Consider the following 27,436-nt stretch of genomic DNA (forward strand, 5'->3'; position numbering starts at 1 on the left):
TACAAACCTTTCTGACTTATCAAATCAAAAGAAATGTCACAATGAACAAATTTGAGACCTTCTGTAGGTAATAGAAAATAGAAGAGCTGGAGACTTCTTGGGGTGCATGGATTTTACAGCCACACTGCCACAACTGCAAAACCACCTGAGACCAAAAACAGGGCAAGACCCTTTAATTTTGCAAACATCTCTCCAAACAAATAGTTTACAGACTTAAGGAAACCATCAGGAAAAAACCCCACCTGGGTCATTATGTTTCAGTTGAAACTTTAATCCCATTTAATATGCTACTACATTTTATATAATATAGAGTCCTACACATGGAAATGAGCTCTTTGGGGGCGGATCTTCAGAGGCCTGAGGTATGCAATCCAGCAGGTCAGTAGTTAAGCTGGGAAATCAACAATGCTAGGAAAAAGAATTAGTGCTGACCTAAGAAAATAAACTCATCAAATGAAAATCAGGAAAATAGACAAAATAGATGTATGGGGTTCCCCGGGGGGGTGCTGCAGGGCGGCCTCTCTGAGGAGAGGCCGGGGTTGCCCCGTGCGGGACACAGCCGGTTCCAGCCAGTTCCAACGGACGCGCCGCAGGGCACAGGTGAGGGGAGCTGGCAGCACCTCTGGGGGTGTTTTCCCCAAGTGTTTAGATATCTGCCTTCTTTGTTTCTCACTACCCAACTCAGTAATTATATATTTATGTTAATTGGCAATAAATTAAGCTAAATTCCCCAATTCGAGTCTGTTTTGCCCATGACAACAAATACAGCTTTATTTAGATTAAAGATCAGTTAGTTGGATTTGGTTTGAATTTTATTTTTTACTCTAATGAGAATTTGTCCTTAAATTTGAGCTGCCTGGAACTGTCAAGATTGCTATTAATATCTTGCATTTGTATAGAGCTTTTCATATTGAAATATCCCAAAATATTTTATAAATTACAGCTACTGGTCATGCAGCTTCCTGTCAATTATAGCATAACCAGTAACAAAGGGTAAAGAATAATTTTGGCAATGGAAATGAGAGGCACATTTAATTAAACATACATTTTTTCAACTGCCTTTTGAAAAAACCCAAAACAGCTCACTGCCTTCCAGGAACAAGAATTCATCACCAGAAAATTACCTGTGATGCCTTCTCAAAAAGAACATTTTGTGGAGCCAGTTCATCTAGAAACGGTGGCAGGAGCTTTCTTCAGTCAAAAAACATCAGTCAGATGTATTTTTTTTTTTTACTTCAGTCCAACAGGAGAAAAAGAACAAAATTTCCTTAGATTTGGCACTTCTGGGGAAAACATAGTTCAGGCTAACATATTTTGGGATTAGGTTTATCTGAAACATCTCTGATAAAAATATCAGTATTTCCATCTTTGGGCTATATTCAGAAGTGTAGGATCCACTTCTTAATCGTACACTGTCCTGCAAGGTAGAGCTTGTCATAGTACCTGGTGAAAATAAATATATATTTAAACCTGGTTTTCTTTCACTGAAACTGCATACTACAGAAAGTGGCAGCTGTTTTGAATACAGCGCTGTTTCCTTGAGCATTTTGAGAGTGATCATTACTCTCACATATTTGCTAGAAAAGAAAAGTATATTCTTTAACAAATTTTTAATATGTCAGGAAAAAGTTTTAACACCTTGTGAGTAGGGAGTTAAGAAACATTGTGATAGAGAAATTTAATTTTTGGTTTGGTTTCAAAAAATCTATTGTACAGCATATGTCAAATAAAACAATATATTCTGTTTCTTCTTCAAGTTCTGGACAAGTGAGGACCTAAAGAGGATTTTAGGCTAGGCAGAACATCTTTTTCCTTTTGGCACTCTTTGTCTATTTAAAAGTAGCAAAAAATCCAAAGCCATTGCATGAATAATTAATACTGAAGTCATCCTCGGCAACATTTTCAGAAGCAGATTTTTCATTATCTTCATGCTCTGAATGCAAATGTAAATGCCCTTATGTGGAACATGTGTCTATGTACACTGCTTATACATTCAGTGGTTTCACAGAAATAGAAGCTTTTCAGAGTATTCCCTGACTTTGCTACTTAAAACTGCACAACCTAACAATTAAAAACAGACATAGTATTATGCGATTCCACACCTAAGATTATTATTTTCTCGTCTTTTCACCCTGTGTTCATTACATATGAAATATTTGCTAATTTTACTTCAGCTTTTCTCTTGCCTGCTAAAGTTTCTTGTCCTCTACAGATCTGTTAAAATGTGACTGACAAAGGATGCTCAGGCTGATGAAGATCTGTGACTAAAAGAGGAGGTTGCTGGGGAAAGAGGAAAAAAATGTGCCTATTCTCTGCTTTAAATGCTTAAATGCAGAGAGATGTCCAGATCAGAATCACGTTTATGTTCTGACTGGCTTTGAAATATAACTGTTTCTCCTCTACCATCATTTTCAGGACATTTCTAAAAAGTTCCTTACTAGGCTTGTTACTATAAGCTGGGAAGTTGCAGAAAAGGAATGCTTCCCACTCCTGTTTTATTTCCCCAAAGCTAGTGACTGATGAATACCGGATACTGATTTAAGCTATGTTATTTTCCTCACATACTATGTCTGAATCTCTGTATTTATCTTTGGGCCCTTAAGTAATGTTCGAGTAAATCACACAAAAATTAGAGAAGTCATTTAGAATGAGGCAACTAATTTTCAGTGTTCATTTAGTTAATAACTACTGTTTTGATCCTGATTTTCAAATAAATGACTAGGTTGCACATGGTGCTCTAATCATTTGGACAAGTTAATGCATACTATGCACTGTGCAAATTATTTGTTTCAATTATCTGTTGATAGCCAATTAAGGGAGGAAGGGAGGATCTTTGTCAAACACGACACACTGTATGTTCTTTAATGATGGAACAGAAAGGCGGAATAATGAATAACTTTGAATTAAGGAATGGTGAACAACATTCTTCCAACCCCATTAGCATCAATTTTAAATCCCTTAGATTTAGTGTTGCAGATATTTTCACCAGTGCTTCAGAGTATTCTGCTTGACAGTCACAATCGTGACCACACAAACACAGCAAACCACCGGTATGTTACTCATATCCACCCTTCTAACTGATCAGCTGGCTTTACCTGCTCACTGTGCCAAAGCTGGATTGCTCAGCAGGAGCTGAGCTGGTGCTACTTCAGCTACTTTTAATTTTTTCTGTTACACAACGCTAGCATTTGTACAATCTCATTACATATGCAGACAGATTCAGGCTGAGCATGAAGCCCTTTACATAGGTATCTCATGCAGGCACAGGAATGGCCTATGTGCAGGATTAATTTACCCCAGGTTTCCTAATTGTTCACAGCCTCTTGTTTCTCTCTCTTGAATTGGTCCATGTCCTTCATCCAGAATGAGACCACTGGACACAAATAATTCAAACTCGTTGTTCTCGAAGAAGGTATTTGATATAGACTAGTCTCCTGCAGTTCAGAGATGCCACTGGAAAGACAGTGAAAAGTCCATGAAAGTACAGAGAATGAACTCACCAGAAAAAGGGGCTGCTAAACACTACGTCGCTGACATTTTTTTTCTAAGATTTACCACTAGCAGCATTTGGGGGCAGGGTTAATTGGAGCAGCTAAAGGCAGAGGGTAGTTAGGTTTATCTTCAAAAATTAATTCAAAATAAGGGAAGACCAGAGAGTCTTAGGAATGCCGGACCCATTTTTTAATATTCTTAAAGAGTAATTTAGCTCTGAAAGAGCTCAGGAAAGAGCAGCTCAAACATTCAAAGTCTGCCAAAAACAAAGTCTTACAGTGGAGAGTGATTGCCAGCTTTAAAAATAAGTGTTTCCACCTACCTGCAATGATACAAAAGCTACAGAAGAGGAAAAAAAGTCAGTAAATCCATAGCTGCTTCTTCAATGTATTCACAAAATCCTTTTAGATTTTTTGAAATTAAAAGTAAAATCTAGCAGTTGTTTTAGATTTTTCCTTTTCTGGAAGATAATATTTAGCTTTTCTAGTATTTTTATATACTCAAAGTTCTCTTTAGTGCCATGGAGTATGAAATTAGACAATCTCTCAAACCATCTCTAAAGAAATAGCAGTGTTGGATGTTTCATAAAATAACCGTTGGAGCAATTTATTATCATATACCTAAATTAAAGAAGGCTCCAAGAAAGGACAGGTGAAGTAGTTTATATTTTCCACAAGTTACAAGGTAACATACAAACCATTACTGCAGAGCAGCCATTTACAGTCACACTTTTCTAAGAGTAGTTTGGTTATGTACTATACTCTTACATCAGCCTCAGTAAATATCTCCTAATTGGCTTAGCAGCTCAGGTTTCGATCTTTTATGATGTGGTAATTCTATTAGATATCCTTCCTAGCATTATTTCCTCTGTTCCTTTCACTACTGACATATTTTGTTTCTCTAGCCAGTCAATCCCTTTTCAGGAGCCATCCTTTTGTATGGTGAGCTTTTGGAGTTTTCAAATGTCTTTGTAAGTTCCTAGTAAGAAACACTCACCTGAAAAAACTCGCCTTCATCCTAACAATAATTAAACGGTTACTTGTCTGCTGTGTTAGACAAACTAACCATATTTCTCTCTTATCTTTCACTTTTCAGACTTTTCTTTCAACTTGCTAGTGACCTTCACTGCTGGTTTCTGAAATGTCTCCCATTTCATTAAACCTCTTTTTTAGCAGTTAATGTGACTTTATATATCTCAATATCTGACTTCTTCTTGTAAAAGTCCCTGTCTATAATTACCTTTCTATTCTTTGACTTAAAGCAGCTTTGTCTGTACCCTAAATCAGTGCTGGTGACTTTTCCTGCAATAAGCTTGATGACATCATGTATAATTGTCATTTATTCCAACACCTTCTCCTTTCCTTGCAATTAATTTCCAGGGTTGTGTCAGTGAGTATCTGCCATCTGCATTCTTTCCTGTCCCCTGATTTAAAAATAAGTGACTAAATTTGTCAGATACCCTCTCTGGGCTGCCTCCCAACATCCCGGGCTGAGCCTGGGGCAGGGAGGTAGCATGAATATACCTCCTATTGCCCTTATGCTTCCCATTTGGATGCAGTAGCTGGCCACTAAGAGGCAAAGGCAGTTTTATGTATATTAACCTTCAGCTGCAAGTTTAATTATCTCACTTCAGTAACCTTAGTCCCCTCTGCTTTGTCCTTCCCATGTTTTCCGACCAGGCTCCAGCAGTAAGGACTCCAGACCCATACAAAAGATGCGGCATGAGAATTTAAGGTGAAGAAAGAAAGGATCAAGCCTCCGCACCGAGTCTTACATCTCCTCTCCTCCATGCCAGTTCTTTCTCAAAGGATGCTGTGTTGTTCTTAGATAAAAGTACCCTGTAAAAACTAAGTTAAATGTCTTTTTTTAACGGGACTTCACTGACTTGCTTTCCGTAGCAGTTCCCCGAGCACAGCTGAAGCCAGTTGCAGTTTTGTACTGCAGCTGTAGAGGGCAGGCAAGACCAGACGGATCAGAGGATTTTCAGATTTCTTCTTTCAGACTGTCTTCCCCCGTTTCTCAGGCAAAAGTCTTGATCTGAGCATCTTACTCAAAACAGCAACAGATACCATTTTTCATTATTAAAGTACTTTATATGATGTGACTACTCTTAGTCCTTCAGAAACTTGTTTCTTGAATGACAAGGGAGAATACATGGTTTATTTCAAAGCCAAATCAAGGCCAGATCAGAATTCAGTAATTCCCTGAATGACATCTAAAATATATACTGACTAAAGAATATCCTCACCGTGCAAGGATATTTTATTCCTTCAGAGATGTACTCCTGGGGAACATTTGCTACAGTTTGTATGATGCTAATCTATGTGGGGAGGTACAGGAAGGTACACACATTTGGTGGAGGAACTGTCAATATAAGCTATTGCACAGGAATGCACAAATGCTCTGCTATTAGTGGATACACATACAGAACAACAGAACTCGGTTACTTGATCTAAGTGTGATCAAAAAGGAAAAGGTTACAGAGAAGAGACATCTCATTTTTCTTTATCATATGTTTTGTATGTAGCTTTTTGCTGCATGTTTTACAATGATAAGAAATAACTCATTCCAAATGATCAATTTCGATAATATCTCCAGATATTAATTATCAAGTATTTCCTGTGTCAGGTAGGTAGGTTAGATTATCCATTTACCCATAAACATTGGTTTGGTCTCCATGGTTACTCAGGTGATTCTGGCATTTCTCTTCCACAACATCGGTTGCCAAGGATACAAGTTGTTACAAAATACAGCAGCTTTTTTGATTGCAGGGCTATAGTCCTTCTGCACGCGGCAGTTATATGTAATAAATCTTGCTTGATACAGCATTTGAATCCTGAAGGTATTCTCAGTGGAGTTGAGTTAACCAAGCTAATAAGTTTGTTATAAAAGGAGAGGATGCTCACCAAAGCTATCAAACATAAAATGTATATGGCATAACTACATTGCCTGAAATAAAGCACTTGAGTACCTTCTGGCAAAGATAGGAATATCCTGATCCTAACTATATTATTCACAAATAGAATTCCAACCCAGACCAACGGAAACTGAATCAGAGCAGAATGCTTTCTACATTTAAGGCCAATATTACCTTACCACCAGGGATAATCTCCTGCACTGTACAATACCTCCTTGTTAAAAAGAATTACAAATATTTGCAAACGTCTGCTGCACTATGTAAACTGACAAAATGAGACAAAACAGCCTATAAACACAAAAAGGGACAGAATAGGAAGTGCACTTGGCTACGTTTACATTTTTCTGCCCACAAAATTGCATAGACAATTTTATGCAGACATTCATATATCTAAGTATCTGAACTGCAGGAAGAATACACAGCTGAAATAACTGAACTGTATTCAGAAACTGAACCCTTAGTGATCTACATCAGGTTGCATGTAAAAAATAGATGCTGTTTGTAATTTTGCAGTTCATATATATTAAAAAAATAAAGGCCTGTATTTGCATTAGAACAGTTCTCTAAGATCTAAGCTTTTCAGTTCTTTCAAATTGAAAGAATAAAAGAATAGCTATGCTTTTCAGACATGTGACCCCATAAAAACAAACAACTTGCTGAAAATTAATCACTTCTTATTGTGTAAAAACCCCAAAATTGCTACAGTGTGCTATAGCACATTACATATTCCTAATAGCTATAATATTTACTCTTAAATGGACAAAGCAAAATCTAATTTAAAAAATCCTTCTGAATACTGTTGCTGTCCGAAATGACAGATCACATTTCTCAGCCATAATGTGACTCAATAAAAAATACCTTTCCTCTCATGAAAGAGAAGGTTTTCTTTTTTTATGGGTGTTCATTTTCTGCCTTAAGTTCTACAAATCCTGAGTATCAAGTATCTAAAATAAAATCTTGAATTGTTTTCGTTCTGCCTTGTTATGTTTTGGAAATGTTCTTGTCAATGAACATCCCTTTATTTCCTTTTATAAGACACTATATTTAAATCTGATCACACAGAGACTTTTTTTTTAATCCATCCAGGAACTTTTTAGTCATTTCTTCATATTATTAACAACATATTATTGACAGTAACTTTTTGTTACTGTAAATGTAACAAAATGTTTGTTTACTGTAAATTACAGTAAAATTTCCTAATATCCAATCTAAACCTCCCCTGGCACAACTTGAGGCCATTCCTTCTTGTCCTATCACTTGTTACCTGGGAGAAGAGACCGATCCCCACCTCTCTACAACCTCCTTTCAGGTAGTTGTAGAGAGCGATAAGGTCTCCCCTCAGCCTCCTTTTCTCCAGGCTAAACAACCCCAGGTCCCTCAGCCGCTCCTCACAAGACTTGTGCTCCAGACCCTTCACCAGCTTCGTTGCCCTTCTCTGGACACGCTCCAGCACCTCAATGTCTCTCTTGTAGTGGGGGGCCCAAAACTGAACACAGTATTCGAGGTGTGGCCTCACCAGTGCCAAGTACAGGGAGACGATCACTTCCCTGGTCCTGCTGGCCACGCTATTCCTGATACAATCAGCTCACAAACACTGAGCTAAATACGGCTAGATGCTGGGCAGATGTTAAAGCTAGCATGTATATTTTTCCCTAGCTGCCTACTTTTGGCAACGATATGGGACAGGGTACCGCACTAGATGAACTTTTGGTTTGACTGCACTTACGCAAGAAATATTTGACATTTAATTCTAATAAGCAGCTCTCCAACATAAAAGAGAGTAAGAATGAGTGTTACATGAAAGATTCTGCTCAAGATAAAATTACACTGTGAGATATAAAAACACTTGAAGCTCAGCCTGGCTAATTGCAAATAGTTTGGATTTTCTGTTCTGGGCCCTCCATCACTCCCTATAACTACAAACAGTACAGTGATATGGTTATAAATTGGACCATGAGGGCACCATTTCTTTTTTCAAAAATGTCCATCTGCTTTACCATACCTATTCCAGTTGGCTGTTCCTTTTTGGAAAGGTGGCCTCGCAGGGCCATTTCTGGTTGAGTATCTTTGCCAGCATGGACCGGAGGTCACAGAGCCAGCTGAGAAACCAGAAAGGCAGCAAGGCCAGTCATTTTATTCTAATTAAATGTGTGTAAAGTATGTCAATGTGTTTAATTCCTCTGTTTCCACAGCTGACTTCTTTTTAAGGACTGATTAATACTGTGGGAATCAACTATTGCAGGCAACAGCAACAAACTTTGAAAACACGAGGGAAAGACTGCTGCAGGGATCAGAAGGGAAGCAGCCCCCGTCCCAGCTCCTGTTGGCACCGCACACCCCTCCCGCTCCTTCCCCTGCCTTGGGGCCCAGCGCCCGCCCTGGGGGTGCTAGCCTGGCCTTGCCGAGCAATGCATTGTGCCCTCCGGGGCAGTCAGCTGGGGCGGGGGGCTCATCGTGCTCGTGCAATAGCTTGCCCGGGCCCTACGGCCACGGGGCTGCATGCCTCTCTGCTGCAGTAGGTCATGGCATGTAAGTGCAAATGTGAGATCAGCAAGAACATTTGGACTGAGGAGATGGTTAATCAGTGTGAAGTAACCCTTCCTCTTAGATCAGGAGCTCTGCTTACCTCCTGGCCTGAACAAGCTGCCCAGGTGTAAAGAAAAGCTGCATCTAAACACAGCTCTTCATTATTTTTGGCTTCTTGAAGGGCAAACATGATATGACAATTGCAATTGCAAATATGAGAACTGGGACTGTGATTTAAATGATACCAGTGGTATGAAATTTGGGAGTCTAAATATCAAATCATCAGTGCCATATGATGCAAAAAAGACAGTCCAGTTAAGACTCACAATGTCAGTTCATATTTACTGGCATTTTTAAGGAGTTAATTCTGTACCAGTTGACTTTAGACAGCAAGAGAGGTTATCTCTTGCTGATACTCTCTGTAGCAGTAACGTCCCCAGATCAAGTCTTCCCTGTCCTCCTGCAGCTGGCTGTTAGCAACAATGCTGGCACAAGCCACTAAAGCCAGCACACGCAAATAGTGCTCACACCTTTTCATTTGCTGCATGCTCTCTTCTTCCTCACTAAGAGGAAAGAAACGTCATGAGGTTTGCTTTCACCACTTACATCTCCTTGCCCTCCCTGGTAGTTGCAGCCAAAGGATTCATGGAGAAGGTGAAGACAGGGGATGGCAATTTAACATTCCCAAGGATCCTGGAGGAAGGGAAAGCACAATAAACTCATGCCTTGTCAAAGAAACACCAGTTTACGTGGCCTCCTGCATTATGGCTACTTGTGCTTATGTGGGCACCTTCTGGACTATTTTGAAAGATATGAAAAAGGCTAATGGCTGATCTTGTAGGATAGGTTTTTAATTTGGGGAAGAAAGAAAAGAAAAAAGAGGATTCAGACCTGTGGTGACTTAGCACAATGCCTAAACTGCAGATCCATCTCTAGCATTGACTAACTGATCCCTCCTTTGATCGGCAGCGTCTCTTAACCTTTGAAATAGTGAATGAGTGGGGACATAATATTTTTATTAGGAACAAGCAAAATCATAACACTTTGTAAGGGCCAATTCATTTTTCTAATTATAAAGACAGGCAAGGGGAAGACTATATTTGGCGTAATTAGTGGTTAGTCATTCTTCCAGAATGAGGAAATCATGCATACAGCTTTTAAAACTATAGTAAAAACAATCGTATTTAAAAAAAATTAAGAGGGCATAAATGCTAAATGTTTTACTGACTATTGAACGCTAAGCAAGCACTACATCTTTAATTAAATACACTTTAAACCACTTAATAAGTACCTAAATTGCTGACAATCAAGAGTCAGAGCCCTTATATCAATTTGCCTCTTACATTGATGTAAAAGGTAAAATAACTGCTGAATACAGCAACTAAAACTTGTAAGAAAACATCATAAATATTTAAAGGAATAGAAACAGCAAAGTAAAACCAAGCAAAACATTTCTTGGGCTACAACTTATAATTTGATTTCTTTTCCTATTCAGTGATACGATATTATGGCATCTATACATTCCAAAGAACTTATATAAACATGGGAATATAAGAAAATGAAGTAATTCTCTCCTATTGATAATCAATGACAACAATGGACCTTGAAGAAATCCTGTACTATAGGAAGCATTATTTTATTAATACTTTGATTCAGATATCAAGAGAAGCAACTTCTTTCAGGGATCCAGGCAAAGTTTTAAACACTTCTACATCAAAATAGCTTGAAATTACTAAAAAAGAAGAGATACACATAGAACAAAATAAGGAAATTTTAAACATCTGTGGAGGTAAATAATAAATAGATGGATTTAAAAAAAAAAAGAGGCAAAATCACAGTAACAGCAGAAAATCATGTTATCATGATTAAAAGTATATACCTAAACAATATTTATGCTCTTAACTACAGGGAGTAATCTGAAACCGTAACTAATAAAAATTTGTTTTACAAAGAGGAGGTACATGGAAGATTAAGACTATAAATATCATACATCATATAAAGGTTTGGAAGTCAATTTGATAAAAGGACAAAGAAGACATATTCAAAATTACTAGATCAAAATATAAACATGACTACCTGTATTATGGCAACACCTGCAAAACCGTAACTATTGTTATGGTTGGTGTACAAAGTAAAAGTCCTTGCCCTATAGATCTTAACTGAGAAGTTAAAACAATGCAAAGAGTAGAATAGTCAACAAGGAGAGAATAAAGATGGGAATAATTACACAGAAATAGATGGGTGTGTTTTGATGAGTAACTGGCATGATTATCAGCTCAATGGGATTTGAAAATCTCCACAAAGGTCATATTATCACTTCTTTGTATTTCAGTACGTTTTTACCCATCCAATACAAATTGTACTGAAGACACAGTGCATGCAGGTGCCGTCTTGAAACACCTAGTGCAGGTAAACCCCAAGCAGGGGTTAAAGAGTGACTCAACTTCATTAGGGTAAAGGTTTCCAGGTTTTGGGTTCACTAAGAGTACAAAAAAGACTAATTAATAAAGATTCATAAATAGCATCTTTTTATTTCTTGGAGAAAAGGCACGTTGTGGAACATCCACTCAGAGAAAACAGAACCCCAGTGACAGCGAAGGCGTCAGTGCAACACTGCCATTTCAGTAATGGCTGAGAAAACAGGAGGCTTAAACAGGAGATGCAGGAGGCAGGAATGCTGCTAAATTACGATTGCAATGGAAGTAATACTGTATCTGCAACAACCCACGGTAAAATCACTGGTGTATCATTATTTATGGATTCATGCATACATGACAAGAAATGGACCTACTAACATAAAGAAATGTTGTAAAACTACAGTTTTGATTAAGGAAAAGGGTATAAGTATACATCTGCCTCCATGAAAGATAACATACTTCAACAAAAGAAAGAAGGAAAGGATTATACCATGTCACTCTAACCTTTTGCACTCTTACTAGATTTCCTGATACTGTCACTGGTGGGACAGAGAAGCTAATAAAGCCTGCTCAGGCATCACTGGTGGAGGCAGAAGCTTTACCTGGACTGGCAGTAGAGGTAACGTGAGTACAACTGACAATGCTGGACAGATACGGCCAAGAAGGGGAACTCACCTCATTGTGGCTTTCAAAAATTCTCACAATTATTGAGGAAGCAGAAAAAATTCTGTCTCAGATGCCTTGGAGGTGAATACTACCCTCTTTTTCAGTGTTGGCAGACAATTCCTCGAACTGATCCAGTTTCTTTACCTATTTAAGATGGAAGGTGGTGAAAGGGTATTTTCGGAAAAGCACAATACAATCTAACAAAGGTCAAGTATTGGCAACCAAAGTAGCATATCTCCCAGACCTCTTTCTTTTGGAATAGATGTCACATGGAAAACGTCAAAGCAGCTGGTTTAGCAAGCCAGGCAAGAGGGGGAAGGAGAGCAGGGTGCGGGGGTGACTGGGAGGGCTGCGCCAGGCCCCTGGGATGGGAGGAACCTCCCTGCACGCAGCAGTAATGTTATGTCTCAGGCCAGGGCTGCCCTGTCACAGCACCAAGCTGCTCAGAAGGGCCATTTGGCAGTGATGGGAGTGTGTGTCAGAGGCAGATTCCAAAATGCCCCTGGATGTCTGGCAGCGAGTTAGTTGTCCTGGGTGATGACAGCTTCACAAGGCTTTTGTCTGATCAAATGAATGCACTTACTGTGGGAAGGCAGCTGGAGGTAACCAGATCAACATTTACCTAGAAGGCTACATTTTGAAGTTTTAAAGATCTTCAGATAGCATTACAGCACGCTGAGCCTTTTATTTCATGAGGGTTAAGCCTATTAGTTCATCAATGATATGAAACGCAAGAATTGGCTTAGCAAGAAAATATCATCTTCGCCTCAGCCATCTGCAGCGAATCTGCTTTCTTAGTCTGTTCCGCCATTTCATAGCATTTCTGGAGTTTGCAGACTGTGAACAGGCACCAGGTGCTGCTGCTGGGTTTCTCGAATGGGAGCTGTTTGCTCTGATGCCTTTGCGTTTGCGTAGGACTAGCTGCGTCTTGTTCATTCAGCAGAGAAGGCAATCTGTGTGCAGGAAAGTCAAGGACACTGGATCAGCTACTCCTGTGCAGAGCAAGCAAGCAGAGGGACAGTTACTGCTCTCATCCTTTTCCCCCTGCTTTCGCTAAGATGGTGGGAGGTACCTCCTGACAGGATGCACAGAGGACTTGTCTCCCTCAGCCTGTGCTGTGCTAAGGAGCCTTTTGCATACCTGCACAGAGCGTTCAAAAAGCGCTAGCATTGAGTATACAAGTGAATAATCTTTCCTGCAGAAGAAATAAAAAAAATTTGTGCCACTACATCTGGTGCTTTTACAGTCAGTAAAATTAGGATCGCACAACCATGCGAAGCACTGGAGGACAATCCTCTTCCCCCACTGGGTCAGTAAATCAACCCTCAGTGCTGGCAGGAAGGCTGCAAAGCATGAGAAATGGGGCTGCCTCGCAAAGGAAAGATAGCCAGGCTTCCTCTCTCCGCACGCACTTCCTCTTCAAATTCAAGTAGCCTTGGTCAACATCAGAAAAAATATAGCAGTCTTCTCATTGATGATTTTGTGTTGTTATTAGAATAATTCTTAGGAATTCACATGATCCTTTTTACTTCAAATAAGCAGACTTCTGTCTCCATAAGCTGGCTGAAACAGCCAACACATGGAAATCATAGAAACTGAGGAATCAAAATTGGCATAACAACATAGCAAAAAAATATTTTAAAAAATGTCAACAGACAATTCCTTTAGGCTCCTTCATATATATGCACAAGCAATCCACTATTACAGTTCAGAGATTTAATTCCTTGCTTTACAGAGCAAGCACGTGAGTTATGGGCTCCCAGTACCAAGGAAGATTTAAGTAGCTTCAGGAAATGTCATACGGACTATTGTTAAAAAAAGTTGGTAAGGTGAGAATCAGAAGAGGAGGTAAAAAGAGGAGGTAAAAGCAGTTGTATGCTCAAGAGATGACATTTTTACATCTTTAGAGCATTTTTTTTTTCATCATTCAGTAGCACCTGCAAAATACCATTTATCCCAAGTCAAGCGCTGGCAATTCATTAAAGACTAAGGAGAACTTGGCAATACACTAGCATCACTAGCAGGTGGAACAGAGAATTTGGGACCTTCACAAGCTGGTGTAAATCAACATGAAACCTTTGCAATTAAAGTTTGAAATTCACAGCTCTTTGCATTTAATTTCACTTGAAAATGAAATTGCTTGCTTAAAATGTTGCTAAGATGGACAAACTTAAACCACTTCTCTATGGCACATGGACTTTAGTGTTGAGCAGAAAAATGCCTCTTTCCAAATGGAAATAGGCCAATTATTTTGGAGTGCAGTTGTAAAAAGCAAAGAAACAAACAAACCGTTTCTGCATGCTCTGACTGCAAACATGCCAGAGTCCATCAGCACAAAATGTGAATGAGGCAAGAACTAGGATAAAGCAAAATCAAAGACAGAGAAATGCTGAATATTTTATTGAAAAGCTGTGCTGAATAAGCTATGGCTACTCTTAGAGAGGCTTCAGACAGCTGTACCTGTCATTAGGATGTGGGGCTTTGCCAGCTGAGCAGCACTGGGTCCCGTGCCCAATGTTTTTCAGCAAATTGGGAAGGTAAGAATCAGAAGGAAGGTAGAAAGAGAACATACAGACTGGGGAGCTTGCCCCAGCACAGCTCATGCCAGGTGGGTGCTAGTCTCCTGCTGTAGTCCCTGTGCAGCTGTGCAGTGTGAAAAATCCCTACCAGGAGTGACAGCGTCCCCAAAACATTGAACATGGACACAGAGCAGCCAAAAGCCATGCAGGTGGCAAAGGTCTAGAGACCTTCATGCAGCACGACGATACAAAGGCGGCAGGATCCCACCTTCAAGGCCCCTTGGCAGACCAACAGGGATACCACGCTCGCCTGTCGAGCACCGTATGCAAAGTCGCGGGGCACAGAGGGCTCCACTACCTTCGGACTAAAGCTTGTTAGTTCAACAGCTTAAGAACTCTGCTTAAGGTCTTGAGACCTGGGAGCCTCTTGCTGCTTTATCTCCAGCAGCAGCATCGAGGTCGAGCCTCTGGAAAGGTCAAACCCCTCTCGGGGTAATCCTGCGGAAGGTAACACGGCTCCACTGCAGCCAGACCCCGCTGCGGAGGGCGTCGGTGGCAGGCGGGGCGGACAGCAGCGGGAGCGGGACGGCGCCGCCCGCCCCCTGCCGCAGCCGCCGCGGGGTTAACCCCGGCCCGGGGCGCCGCTTCGAGCTCGCAGCCCTGCCGGCGGGCGGCGCCATTTGCGGCCCCTGCGCCCGGCCTCTCTCCCGCGCCCCCTCCTCAAGATGGAGGCGCGGCGCCTCCTGGCCTTGCTGCTGGCAGGAAGCCCCCGCCCTCGCTCTTGGGATGAAGTCGGACCAACCCCGCGTCCCCGCCTGGGGGCCCTTTCCCACCCTTTTTCTCCCTTCTCCGGGGTCGCTGCCGCTGCCTGCAGAGGCGGGTTTCACGCCCTCAGCGCTCGGGCGGCGGCGGGCGGTGCGTGTTGGGGGGGGGGGTGTCTCTGGGCAGTGATCCTGCGCGGAACGCGACGGCCGCCCCCGGGAGGTGTGCGGAGGGACGGCGCCTGCTCCTGAGTCAGCAGCGGCGAGGAGGCGGGCGGCACCTCGCCGCCCGGCCCGGCCCCGCCGAGCGTCCCCGGCCCCCCAGTACCGCGCCGGCTTCTAGCCCCCGGTGCCAAGCATCTGCGGGAGGAAGGGGGCCGTGGGGGCCCTGCTGGCTCCTGCCCTCTGCCACCGCCAGGTAGGCTCGTCGCCGCGGCCTGGGCGCGGCCGCAGGTGCCGGCGCGGGTGGGGAAGGGGTGGAAAAAGCAGTCGGCGCTGCCCGGTTCCCCGCTTGGGCGCCGGGTGACTGACTCCCTGAGCTGGGCCCTAGGCAGCTGCTCCCGGCTCCTCGGCGAGGGGCTGGGGTCCGCGGGGAAGCGCAGCCCGGAGCCGCCCCGCAGGCGGGCGCACTCCCGGGTGTGAAGGGCTCCGGGGAAAGGAGTGCTCTGGCGCGGCTGTGAGCGTCGTGCTGAAATGCTAACGGGACAGCGGTAGCGATGATCCGGTCTTCAGGGGGTTCTCCCGCCTTCCCTCCCCCGTCTGCGTGTGGCACAACGCGTGTCGTGTGCGACCTGTTAGGCCGGGAGCGTGGGGAGAAACGACAGTGGGCTTCGTTGGGGGAATGTGTGTATGTTTTGGTATTTAACTTGCTGATCTATCAGATTTATTTACATACATATATGAAAATACGTATTGGTATATATATTTATGTATGAAGGATCAAACAGTTTTGATGGGATGTTTCCTAACTGTGCATGTGCATTTAACTATATCTGATCTGAGCTCAGAAATCATAGCTTTTTGTTGTTCTCTGTGTGTGTGTATATATATTTGGATATTTACATATCCAAAGAATGTAAGAATATTACTCTTGCCAAGTTGCTTTCCAGTCTTCTGTCAAAGTGTGTGTTTGTTACAGCCTAAACGTGTATTTATGTGTGACTGGTGAGCATGGTGCTATGTGAAATGCTTTGTCAGATTGCGTTCTGAGCAGTAGAGCAGAGCATAAACAGAAGAAAATACTGTGTGATTTTTGTATCACTGCAGTTTTGGGTGCTATCTATATTGAGATTGCTATACAAAACCAGAAGACAGTTCCATCATTCCCCTGACCCCCTTCAGGAGCATATCACAGATAACCTATGAATAGTCAGATAGCTGAGGGAACAAAATGAAACACAAAGTGTTTTGCCCTCTGTTCCTCCCTGTCTGTTTGTGTTGTAGGAGCACTCTCGTGTTCCTCATACTGGCTGCATGACAAGATAGTGGAATTGATATAGGATATACTGGCTTTTAAACTCTCTGGGGTAGGTTCTGTATCTGTCTTTGCCTTTACAATATCTTGTAGTAGGAGACTGATCCTCAGCCATGCAACTCTAATAGATGTTTGTTTTGTTTAATTATCCACTCCTTGTGTTTGGCAAGGTTGACTCTTGCAGTTGATATTTCACAATTGGGCATTGTCTTGAGCCAAATCTGAATCATTAAAAACCTGCAATAATACAAAGTTAATAGGTGATACTCTCCATATTCATTTTGGTAGCTTAGATGGTGGGGGTTGAGCTGTTCAGCATGTTACACATCAAATTGTGTGTCTGAGTGGTACAGGTAAGGTGAGAGTGTATGTGTGCAAGCTTTATGGGCTGATGCTTTTCCCTTAAGCACAAGGCAATGGAAAGTGCAATGTAGCCTGGATTTTACATTATTGAAGCTAATGGGTGTTATGGTCATGGTCTGTGGAGGAGGCTGTGCTCTCGGGTTGCTTGCCCAGTTTAGTCTTTCCCCACCTTTTCCTTCAGGAAGTACTGTGATGGAGGGCTGGAGGTGCACTTCTGTAACACTTCTGAAAACTTCAGGTTCCACAGAAAGCACGTGCAAATGTGAATCTGTTACATCTTCACTAGTTGCTTATCAGTGAGCTGCAATTCTATCAGTTCTAATGAGCTGCATGGAGTGAAGAAGTTTTGGTGACCTGGAGATGCTGTAGTTTAGTTCAGCTGACCTTGCACCATGTTGATTTTGGATGCTGTCTAAGCAGGCTGCTAATATCAATGGTGTGGAGATGGGGGAGTTTCCATGGACAGGTTTCTGAACCTGCTAGTGAAATCTCCATCAGGAATGCTTTAAAAACAGTTGGTTCCCTCTCCTCTTCACATGCACAGACACGGTATGTGTTTCAGGTGGAGCCCTTCAGACCCTTTCCAGCTGTACCTTCTGTGATGTTGAATAAAGTAGGCTTGCTGTGGGCTTCTTCACATATTGGTTGTATGGACTTTGCTTATAGATATTTCCTTTAAGAAAGCATGTGGTGATGCTTTATGTATGCTAGTTTTGATAGTGGTACTAAATGTATATCCTTAGTAGGAAATTGATGATTAAAGGTGGAGTTATGATCAAGTGGTGTATATCCAGCAGTCTCCAATTTCAGTGCTGTAGAGAACCACTGTAATGGATATTGTACCCATGGGGAGAAATCCTTCCTACTATCAGGCAGTTAGCTTTCAATTTCTGTCACAAAGTGTCTTTCTGTACAAATTTATAATCTAATTTAACTGCAGATATAGTTGCTTTTCCATTTAAGTACCTAATCTCTTTCTAAATGGTGCCAGGGTATGACTGTTGAGTATTTTTCAGGATGATGTGACTTTGTACTGGGCAGATAGGAATTCAGTCAATCCAGTTGGAGGTAATATGAATGCAGTTAGCCTGATGGCAGTTTTCAGCTAGTTAACCTTGATGAAGGGGCAGTTTAGTGGTTGTTTCCTGTCCTAATGCATTTTCCTTGATAAATCTGTCCTCTGTAGAGTTTATTAACTCTTCTGCATGTTACAAGGAGTTCCGCTGGTTAAATATAGATGGATTTTAAAGAAATAAAATGTGCTCTGTCATCTGAGGTGGGGCTCCAGAGATTTGCATCTTAGAGGAGTGTGTGTGCACATGTGTCTTTATCTGTTTATGACAAGCAAGTAGTTTTCTGAACAGCAGAGTTAATGAAGGTTTCTGTGAATTTGTGTCTTGAGGTCAAACAAGGAGTTTTCCATTGTCTTTTGCATGTGCCTCTACATTTTTTTCTGTGTCGTCCTGTCCTTCCACAGACTGCACTGATGGTGTGACGCATGGGTTACCATTTTCAGTTATGGAAATTGGATGACATGTTTTTTGGGGGTGGGCCTGTAGAATTTAAAATTGCAGGTTTGCCTTCTCTGGCTTGGGTATTTTTACAGAAGTGGTAGGAACTTAATTAACTGCTGGTAATCTGTTCTTCTCTGTTGAAATCAGTCAATAGCTTTAAAGGATACTGTAAGTAAAAAGAGGGATCTATTTACACAGCGGTCAAATAAGCTTTTTCTCTGCAGGAGACCAGACTAACAATGGACATAAAACTTGGCATGGTCATGTAAGTGGAAAGACACCCCCCCCCCCCCCCCCCGCTTAACCAAGAAAATTTACTCATTTCTCTGCTGTCAACACACAAGATTTCAAGTCTACAAATGGATGTACAGCATCCAACTGCCTTAAGAGTCTTTTATTGAGGGTGATAAAATAGCAAGACACAAATGGAGAGAGTGTTTATGTACTTTACTTGTAAGATTTTGTCTTTTCTGGCTATCTACTGTTGTACCCATGCCACCTTATGCAAGCTTTTTTCTTGCAGTGTGTGTGATTGTATCTCAGTCAGTGGCTGGGTGTTCAATACTCTAATCTCAAAATTGTCAATTAGCTTTGTTGACATTAGTACTTAGGTTGAGCCAGTCTCTGGCAATCAATCTGTGAACAGCTCTTGAAGGCTATCATAAATTAGATGCACTTACGTAACTTCTAAGTCTGGTTTTATAACACCACGGTCTTTTAATACAAAAATATTGCCTAAAATCCTAGTGCATCCATTTGACTTCAAGTGTCAGACTGTTGTTTCTTCTACTGTATGGTGTATTGTTAATTAATGAAGGTAATATCAATCACCTGAAGGCCATAAAACAGGAAGTTTGCTTTTCATTTTAAGTGAAGTGGGTTCCAGAGAACTTCTGCAGTAAAACTTAAAATTTAATTTAGTAGCTTTGCATTGTCTTCCTCCACAATGTTTGCATTGTGGGTACTGTTAGTGCTATCATGTTGAAGTAAAATCTAGTAGTTGATTTAATTGCAACAATTCAAATTACAGTGGACAATAAATAACATCAAAGCTTTTGCTACCCTTTCTGTAGCTAGTATTGCTTTGGCTGAGGTTGTAAACTTTTGTTGTTTCGAGACAACCTCATGTTTTATGTGGTAGCTAGCCTCTACGTTTTGGAGATAGCAAGTGTCTGCAGTTTCCTTTGAACTGTGAACAACTCTGTGTCCAGCACTTCTGAGATCAGTGTCCAGGGTTCCTACATAGTATATTGACAAACATGGGTCCTCTGGATCTGCAAATATTAGCTTTGATGCTTTAGGTAGAGATCAAGTTACAAGAAGAGTTGATTTTTTTTTTTAAAGTATTAGATATTAAATGACAGTATTAACAATTGCAAGGGTTCAAGTATTATAAATGAGATCTCCTAAATCCTGACACTAACTTAAATGGGGTCATAACTTTGTCCCATGAAGTTGTTTTTTTTTTTTTTTTAAAAAAAAAGACCAGTCTTTAAAGTCTTCACAATCTGTGAAAGACTGTGAATCTTGTGGGTTCAAATTGTAGGGCTTTATCTGCAGCAATGAGAGAAATTTTTTTTTCTGCTGAAGGTTGAGACTTTTCAAAAATTACTGTAGTTCAGGAAATGGCACTTAAGGAAAAATTGTCAAAATCCTAAGGACCGCAGTACAACAATGATGATTTGAATCAATTAATGGTTCTGTTTTTTATTTTTGAGGGCTTACAGTCTTAAGTGGAGAAAAAAAATACTCTTAGTTTCAACCTAGCGCTATAGCAAAGCTTTTGTTGGAGTTTTATTACAGTAATTTTTGACCTTGAACAGGTGCAAAATAAATAAATTCTTGTGTTCTGTGCACTTATGTGATCCAGCTTAAACTATCTATGTGGGTATCTTTCTTCTAACTCTCCTTATAATTTACTCAAGTTTCTCCAGAAGCATCAGCCCTCACCTGCAAACTGTACCTCTGCCGCAGAAGGATGTCTCGGTATCTAGTTGGAGCCCACTGTGCAGTGCAGCTTGCTGTATTTATTGCTTTCTGTCATAATGATGCTTGAACTAGGAAGTGGCTTGAAACCACGTAACTTTGTCACACAGGCCTTCAGTCAGCTGTCGGACAGTAACAACTTTAAGCTCTTCAAGCTTGAAAAAGATTTGTACCACCTTTTCTGCATGTGTATGTCTCCTTCTCCCAGGCAGTCTACTAAATCTCTTTTTTCCATCCAAAGCTCAAAACTGATGTTATGTACACCTGTTGGATAGTTTTCTTCTGTTGTCTGTTTTCCTGTTGTAAAAATAGTTAAATGCTGAAAGGAAGATAGGTAGAGAAGTTCTGAAATACCCTTCATGGGAGGCTTAGGACAGGTTAGATAAAAATCCAAAGGAGGATGTAAGGATGCTTTGTCTTGCCTCTGGGCCGTGGAAGGAACAAGATACCATCTTGTTCCTTCAAGCTCTCCCTTTCCAGGTCTCACTTAATTTTCACTGTAGAGTACACATTTGATGATAAAGAGAATTGATAAGTAAGGCCATTTTCTTGTGAAAATGGAAAACATGGAAAACAGAGTATGTTGTTTTAGAGGAATTTTCCAATAGTTTGCCTCTCTTCTGAGGGGAGATATGTCTATGTCCCTGGCCTGTCAGTGGGGAGTGCAGCGCGCTCAGATGTCTAATGATCTCACTCTGTGCTACTAACTCTTACTGAGGTTAGTTTTTGATTAGTGGGTGCCCCCTCCCTGCTCTTCTGGCTGACCTCAGGGCTATACAAATGTCTGTACTGCAAATTAAGTAGTAACAATCCTGAATTGTTCTGACCTTTTCCCACTTCTTATTGTATGCCATAATATGATGTAAATCCTGACACTAATAACAGTGTTCTAATTTCTCAGCAGAGCAGTTCCACCATTCATTGCTGTTTTTTAAATATTTTTTTTTCTTCCCTGTAAATAATTCTTGACACCATCTACCCCTGCTAAGTGTCTCACCTTTGGGATTTCCACTGTTGTTTGCTCTCTCCACAACAGTTGTAATAAAGGCTACTTAAATCTTGTAGAATAAAATTACTCCTTCCATGAAGCACTGCTGTTTTGTTTTTATTTGTCCAGTTGGTGTCACTTAGCAGTTGACAGACCTTTGGGTGCCAGTGGCACTAGTGGATCATGCAGTCCATCCAGTATAAAACGGCAGGGTATTTTCAGCTATTCAGTCTGTTGTTTTATCACCATTAACTTGCTGTTTGTGCCCTGAACTTGACCGAGGAAATTGATGTAGAGTTGGGACTTAATGCCAATCTAATGTCAGCCTTCAACAAGACCTGTGGGAGCCCCTCTGAATAAAGCAGAGAGATGTTTGCAGTTACAACTATATCCTGTAGCTGCAGTAACTTTCCATCAGTAGTCATGTTTTGTTTTTTTTTTTTCAAGTATAGGTACCTATGGTTAGAAAATTGTATGAGAGGAAGGTGACTTTGGACAGGTCATAAGCATTGATGAGACTGTGGTATCTTCCACATCTGCTGAAGGGCTTGAAAATTATCCCATTTATTTAGATGCCTAACCTGTGGCTGTTTTGTTGATGTGTGTTCATACAGTACCTGTTAATGGTAGAACTCCTACTGCCTGCACATGTCCCAAGTTTTTCTCTGTGTTATTAGGGACAAATGCTACTGTCATGAAGTTCTATTTTTCTTTCTTCTGCAGTATTAACACAATGTTAATGCTCAGCTATTAACTGGCTCAATAATAATGCAAATACAATAGCTGATGAAATAACTAATTTGAATTCTTCATGAGGGGTGGATTTCCTGAAGGATAGTCTTGTATTATGTTTAATAGAAACCTTGACATATATATATGTGTGTGTATATATATATATGCATATAGACACTTTCATTAAATGTAGGACTGCCAAATTGGTAATGCGTTCATTTCCTCAGCCATCCTGCTTTTTATAAGAGATGCTGTCAGTTCAAAGATAGGGGGTTTGCTTTAGCTGTGGCTTGAGTTTCAGTTGCTGTTTCAGTATTTCTTTTGGCATGTTGCCTAGCTGTGCTAATGACCAGAAGGGCAAGGAGGTGAGAAGCCCCTGCTTGCCTTTCCCACCGGCGCTAGTGTGGCTGGGCCCAGCTTTCAGGGCCCTTGCTCTCCTGGAGGTTTCTGCTGTCTGGCATTGCTCTGTGGCTGTTTTCGTGACACCACTTCTTCCCGTCTCTGATCTTGTTGGCGCGAAGGGATTCTGCTACACCTTTTGTAGGGTGTCAGCGTACTGCCTTATGCTATATTTGCTGTTCTGCAGCTCTAGGATTTGAATGTATTCCTAGATATGGATAATTTAGTCCGTACATGTTCTTACTGTTATAGCCCTGGCCTAATCATGTGTAGGAGGTGGCAATATAGTTCTGCTTGGCTGACCCCTTTCTCTCTCTAAGGGAGAAAATTACTTGAGTCTGCATTCAAGTCCAGGTGAACCAAAATGCAGAGTGAGATTTGGGGTGGAGGAAAGGGGAACAATACAGGCAATTCCTTTTCCTTGGAAAGCTGTTGTGCTTCATGTGTTACCTACCAAAAGATGTTGTGGTCCTGATCAGCAACTGCATATGTTTAAAAGATTGCAAAGTCAAAATGCTTGTATTGAGGGATCAGTTCAGAATTCCCCCTTTTCCTGTTGGCTAGAGCACTGCCAAAGGCTGCCAGCTGGAACAGAAAAACATGGCTTTCAGAGTAAGGCAATATATGTATAATACATATATATTTTTACCATACCTGCCTATACGCTTCTCGAGGCTGCCATCCCTCATCTAGCTAAGAGTTTGAGTCAGACTTTAACTGTTAAGAGCTAAGAAATGCCAAAGTCATTACTAGCAGTGCTGTCTGCTTGTATTGTTACAAAAATAACAGGCTTTGTGATATCGGTGAAGGACAGAGATTCAGCTAGAAACGTAATGTTATGGCCTTAGTTATTTTTAACTGCTAGAATCTCATGGCTGGCCACCTTAAATTTTAATGTCTCTTGTGTTTGTGTGATGAAATTTGCACTTGTGGGGAACACTACAGTATCATGGGGAAGATAAGAGGAGCATTGCATGCGTACACTGCAGCAGTGTTTACTGTCTTAACTGTTTAAGAAAGCAAGCAGTTTCTGGTAGTTATGTTCTCGTCTGTGGATCAGATGCTGTGCACTGAATTGTGATTGTGTGTGCTTTGTGTCTGAGCTTGATCCTAATATCAGGAAATGCAAGCTAGTTTTGCAGTGAATGCAAGCTCTTTTATTATGTGTAAATTAAACATCAATAGTTGTGTGGCCACAAAAAAGCATGGGAGGACACAGTGCTGCTTTTGTGCGTTCACTGTATCCTCACATGGTGTGTCCCATAAGGATTCAATGACGGCTGTGCATGCAGTCCAAAGTCTGGCATTTTGTTGCTTTGGTAACTCATATTTTCTTAATATAAATTAAAAAAAAACCAAAAACCCACAACTGTTTGCTACAGGTACTTGTGTTTCTGGACTCAGGACAAGTCATGCTGCAAAAATATGGATCATTTGCATGGTATCTCAGTGTTTTTCTTAGTGTTGCTGGAAGTAATCATGTGGACTCCTCAGCAACTCTTCTGTAGGATATATATAGAAGTTGCTACTTGTCTCCTTTTAGTGGCAGTGAGATAGAGTTGGCCTTGAAGAAGAAAAAGGCCTATAAAATAAACAAAATTATTTTTCTGCCTGCTGATCAGGGTTAATTCTGACCTTGTGATGTTCTGATACCGAGCCTGATGCATTTTTCCTTAGGCTTAAAGGACTGAAAGTCTCTCTTAGGCATTTGGTCCATTTGGCTGCTTCTGGGAATGAGTGAAGGTTACAGCAAATGCACAATATCTCAGAAACATTGAGTTTCAGTAATAAGCTCTTCTGCAAATCACAATTTTTGGTGGCTAACAACTTTTCCAAATCTAGACAGATTTCCATAGAAACAGGAAAAAGGCTGTCTGTGGAATTATGGTCTTACCATAATATCTTCCAGAAACATTCAAAAAACTGTTGAAAGATGAAGTTTATAAAAATTGTATGCTCTGTATGGCTCTCTGGTTTAGTTTGAATGTTCTGAAATAAAACATTAAATAAAAATAATCACTTTGAGTAATGTGTTAGAATAAACATGCAGATGATCAGCATTGGCAGGTGTATGCTAGTGGGTTCAGCTGGAAAGGCTTAAGAAATCATCTGTTTTCAACTGGAGATCACTGCCTGCATAGCTGAGAGCCAGGATAGATTTACCAAGGGAATGTCATGCTTGACCAACCTCTTAGTCATTTTATTATAGAAGTCAGGCTTGGCAGATGAGGGGAGAACAGTGGATATTGCCTACCTTGACTTCAGTAAGGCTTTTGACACTGTTTCCCATATCATCCTTGTAGAGAAGCTGTTGAAGTATGGGCTGGGTAAGCAGACAGTGAGGTTGATTGAAAACTGGTTGAATGGCTGTGCCCAGAGTGTGATGGCCAGTGGCACACAGTCCAGTTGGAGGCCAGTAGCTAGTGGTGTATCCCAGGGGTTAGTACTGGGTCCAGTCCTGTGTAACATCTTTATTAATGATCTGGATGATGGGACAGAGTGTACCCTCAGCAAGTTTGCTGATGGCACAAAGCTGGGAGGAGGGGCAGATAGGCTGGAGAGTTGTGCTGCCATCCAGAGGGATCTTGACAAGCTGGAGAAATGGGCTGACAGGAACCTCATGAAGTTCAGCAAGTGGAAGTGCCCATGGGGAAGAACAACTCCATGGGGACCACCTAGCTGTGAAGCAGGTTGGCAGAAAAGGACCTAGGGGTCCTGGTGGACACAGAGTTGATCATGAGCCAGCACTGTGCCCTTGCTGCAAAGGCTAATGGTATCCTGGGCTGCATTAGGAGGAGCATTGCTAGCAGGTCAAGGGAGGTGATCCTTCTCCTCTACTCAGCACTGGTGAGGTCACACCTTGGGTACTGTGTCCAGTTCTGGGCTCCCCAGTACAGGACAGATATGGAACTACAGGAGAGAGTCCATTTAAGATGATAAGGGACTGGAGCATCTCTCCTATGAGGAAAGGCTGAGAGAGCTGGGGTGTTCAGCCTGGAGAAGGCTTGGAGGGGACTCTTCAGTGTTTACAAATACCTGGAGGGAGGGTGTAAAGAAGATTGAGCTAGATGGTGCCCAGTGACAGGCCAGCAGGCAGTGGGCACAAACTAAAACACAGGAGATTCCCTCTGAACATCAGGAAACACTTTCTCACTGTGAGGGTGACCAGGTACTGGCACAGGTTGCCCAGGGAGGTTGTGGAGTCTCCATCCTTGGAGATACTCAGACCTGTCTGGACATGATCCTTGGCAGCCTGTTCCAGGTTGTCCTGCTTGAGTGGGGTGTGTGTGTGTGTGTGTGTAGACAAGGTGACCTGCAAAAGTCCCTTCCAGCCTCAACTATTCTATGGCTTGATTGTGTGAGCCTGCATGGTTCATTACCCTGCAAAATGAAACAATTTCATTTGCATCTCCTTTACAGTGAGATTAAAAGATGATGCTCCACATTGTGGGACATTCAGGACTGACTTAAACACTCTTCCCCTCCTGTGCTGAAGTGCTCATTTCTGTTCAGTTGCTGATGATACTGTACCGTGATACTGCCAAGGGCTCGGCCATTTCAGTGGCTGCATTCTAAGTGGGACATTTGGAATTACTTGGCTTAAAAAAAATAAGAACTTTTGGGCTTTTTGCCTGTTACAAAAATAGTTTTATAGTCGATGGAAGAAGAGCAATTGGGGAATGCAAGACAGTAAAAAATGGCCCTGTTGCTGAATAGTTTGTATTATAGAAGTAGTACCTGGAAGCATCCAGACAACCTGTTGCTCTTTCTAAGGCAAAGCCTTACTAAATTAGTCCTATTCACTACAGAGGAGCACAGCTATGTGTATTCTGTCAGGAACTGCTTCCTAAGAGAACATCTAACTGCAGATATCAAAATAATGTCATACTAGAAGCAGTGTAGTGTGGTGTGTGATGTGTTTTGGGTTTTCTTGTTGACAGTTATTTCTTGTGATCAGAGATAATTTTTCTAATTGTGCAGCATATGAATAAATTGGGAGACCAGCTAACTTCAGTGTTCTGGCTGCTTTGCAGCTGCCTTAGGAAGGGGACACTTCATAGAATCATAGAAGGGACCTTAAAGATCATCTAGTTCCACCCCCCCTGCCATGGGCAGGGACACCTTCCACTAGACCACATTGCTCAAAGCCCCATCCACCCTGGCCTTGAACACTTCCAGGGATGGGGCATCCACAACTTCTCTGGGCAACTTGTTCCAGTGCCTCACCACCCTCATAGTGAAGAATTTCTTCCTTGTATCTAATCTAAATCTACCCTCTTTCAGTTTAAAATCATTACCCCTTGTCCCATCACCACATGCCTTTGTAAAAATTCCCTCTCCAGTTCTCTTATAGACACCCTTCAGGTAATGGAAGGCTGCTATTAAGGTCTCCCCAGAGCCGCCTTTTCTCCAGGCTGAACAACCCCAACTCTCTCAGCCTTCACAGGAGAGGTGCTCCAGCCCTATGATCATCTTTGTGACCCTCCTCTGGACCCACTCCAACAGGTCCATGTCATTCTTGTGTTGGGAGCCCCAGAGCTGAATGCAGTACTCCAGGTCGGGTCTCATGAGAGCAGAGGGGGAGAATCACCTCCCTTGGCCTCCTGGTCACGCTTCTTTTGATGCAGCCCAGGATACTGTTGGCTTTCTGGGCTGAAAATGCGCATTGCCAAGTCATGTTG

The 27,436-nt window shown here is 41.7% G+C and overlaps 1 protein-coding gene across 7 annotated transcripts in view; it reads left to right on the forward strand.

Moving 5' to 3' along the window:
• The first annotated feature begins 15,513 nt into the window (after positions 1 to 15,513).
• Positions 15,514 to 27,436, forward strand: part of KIAA0319 (KIAA0319 ortholog) — a 61,718-nt gene continuing 49,795 nt past the window's right edge. For all 7 annotated transcript variants that reach the window (XR_012774319.1, XM_075493728.1, XM_075493729.1 and 4 more), the window contains exon 1: positions 15,514 to 15,716. The gene's annotated coding sequence lies outside the window, so the exon portion shown is untranslated. The remainder of the gene's footprint in view (positions 15,717 to 27,436) is intronic.

This window comes from Mycteria americana, chromosome 2, assembly GCF_035582795.1.
Source record: "Mycteria americana isolate JAX WOST 10 ecotype Jacksonville Zoo and Gardens chromosome 2, USCA_MyAme_1.0, whole genome shotgun sequence".
NCBI lineage: Eukaryota > Metazoa > Chordata > Aves > Ciconiiformes > Ciconiidae > Mycteria > Mycteria americana.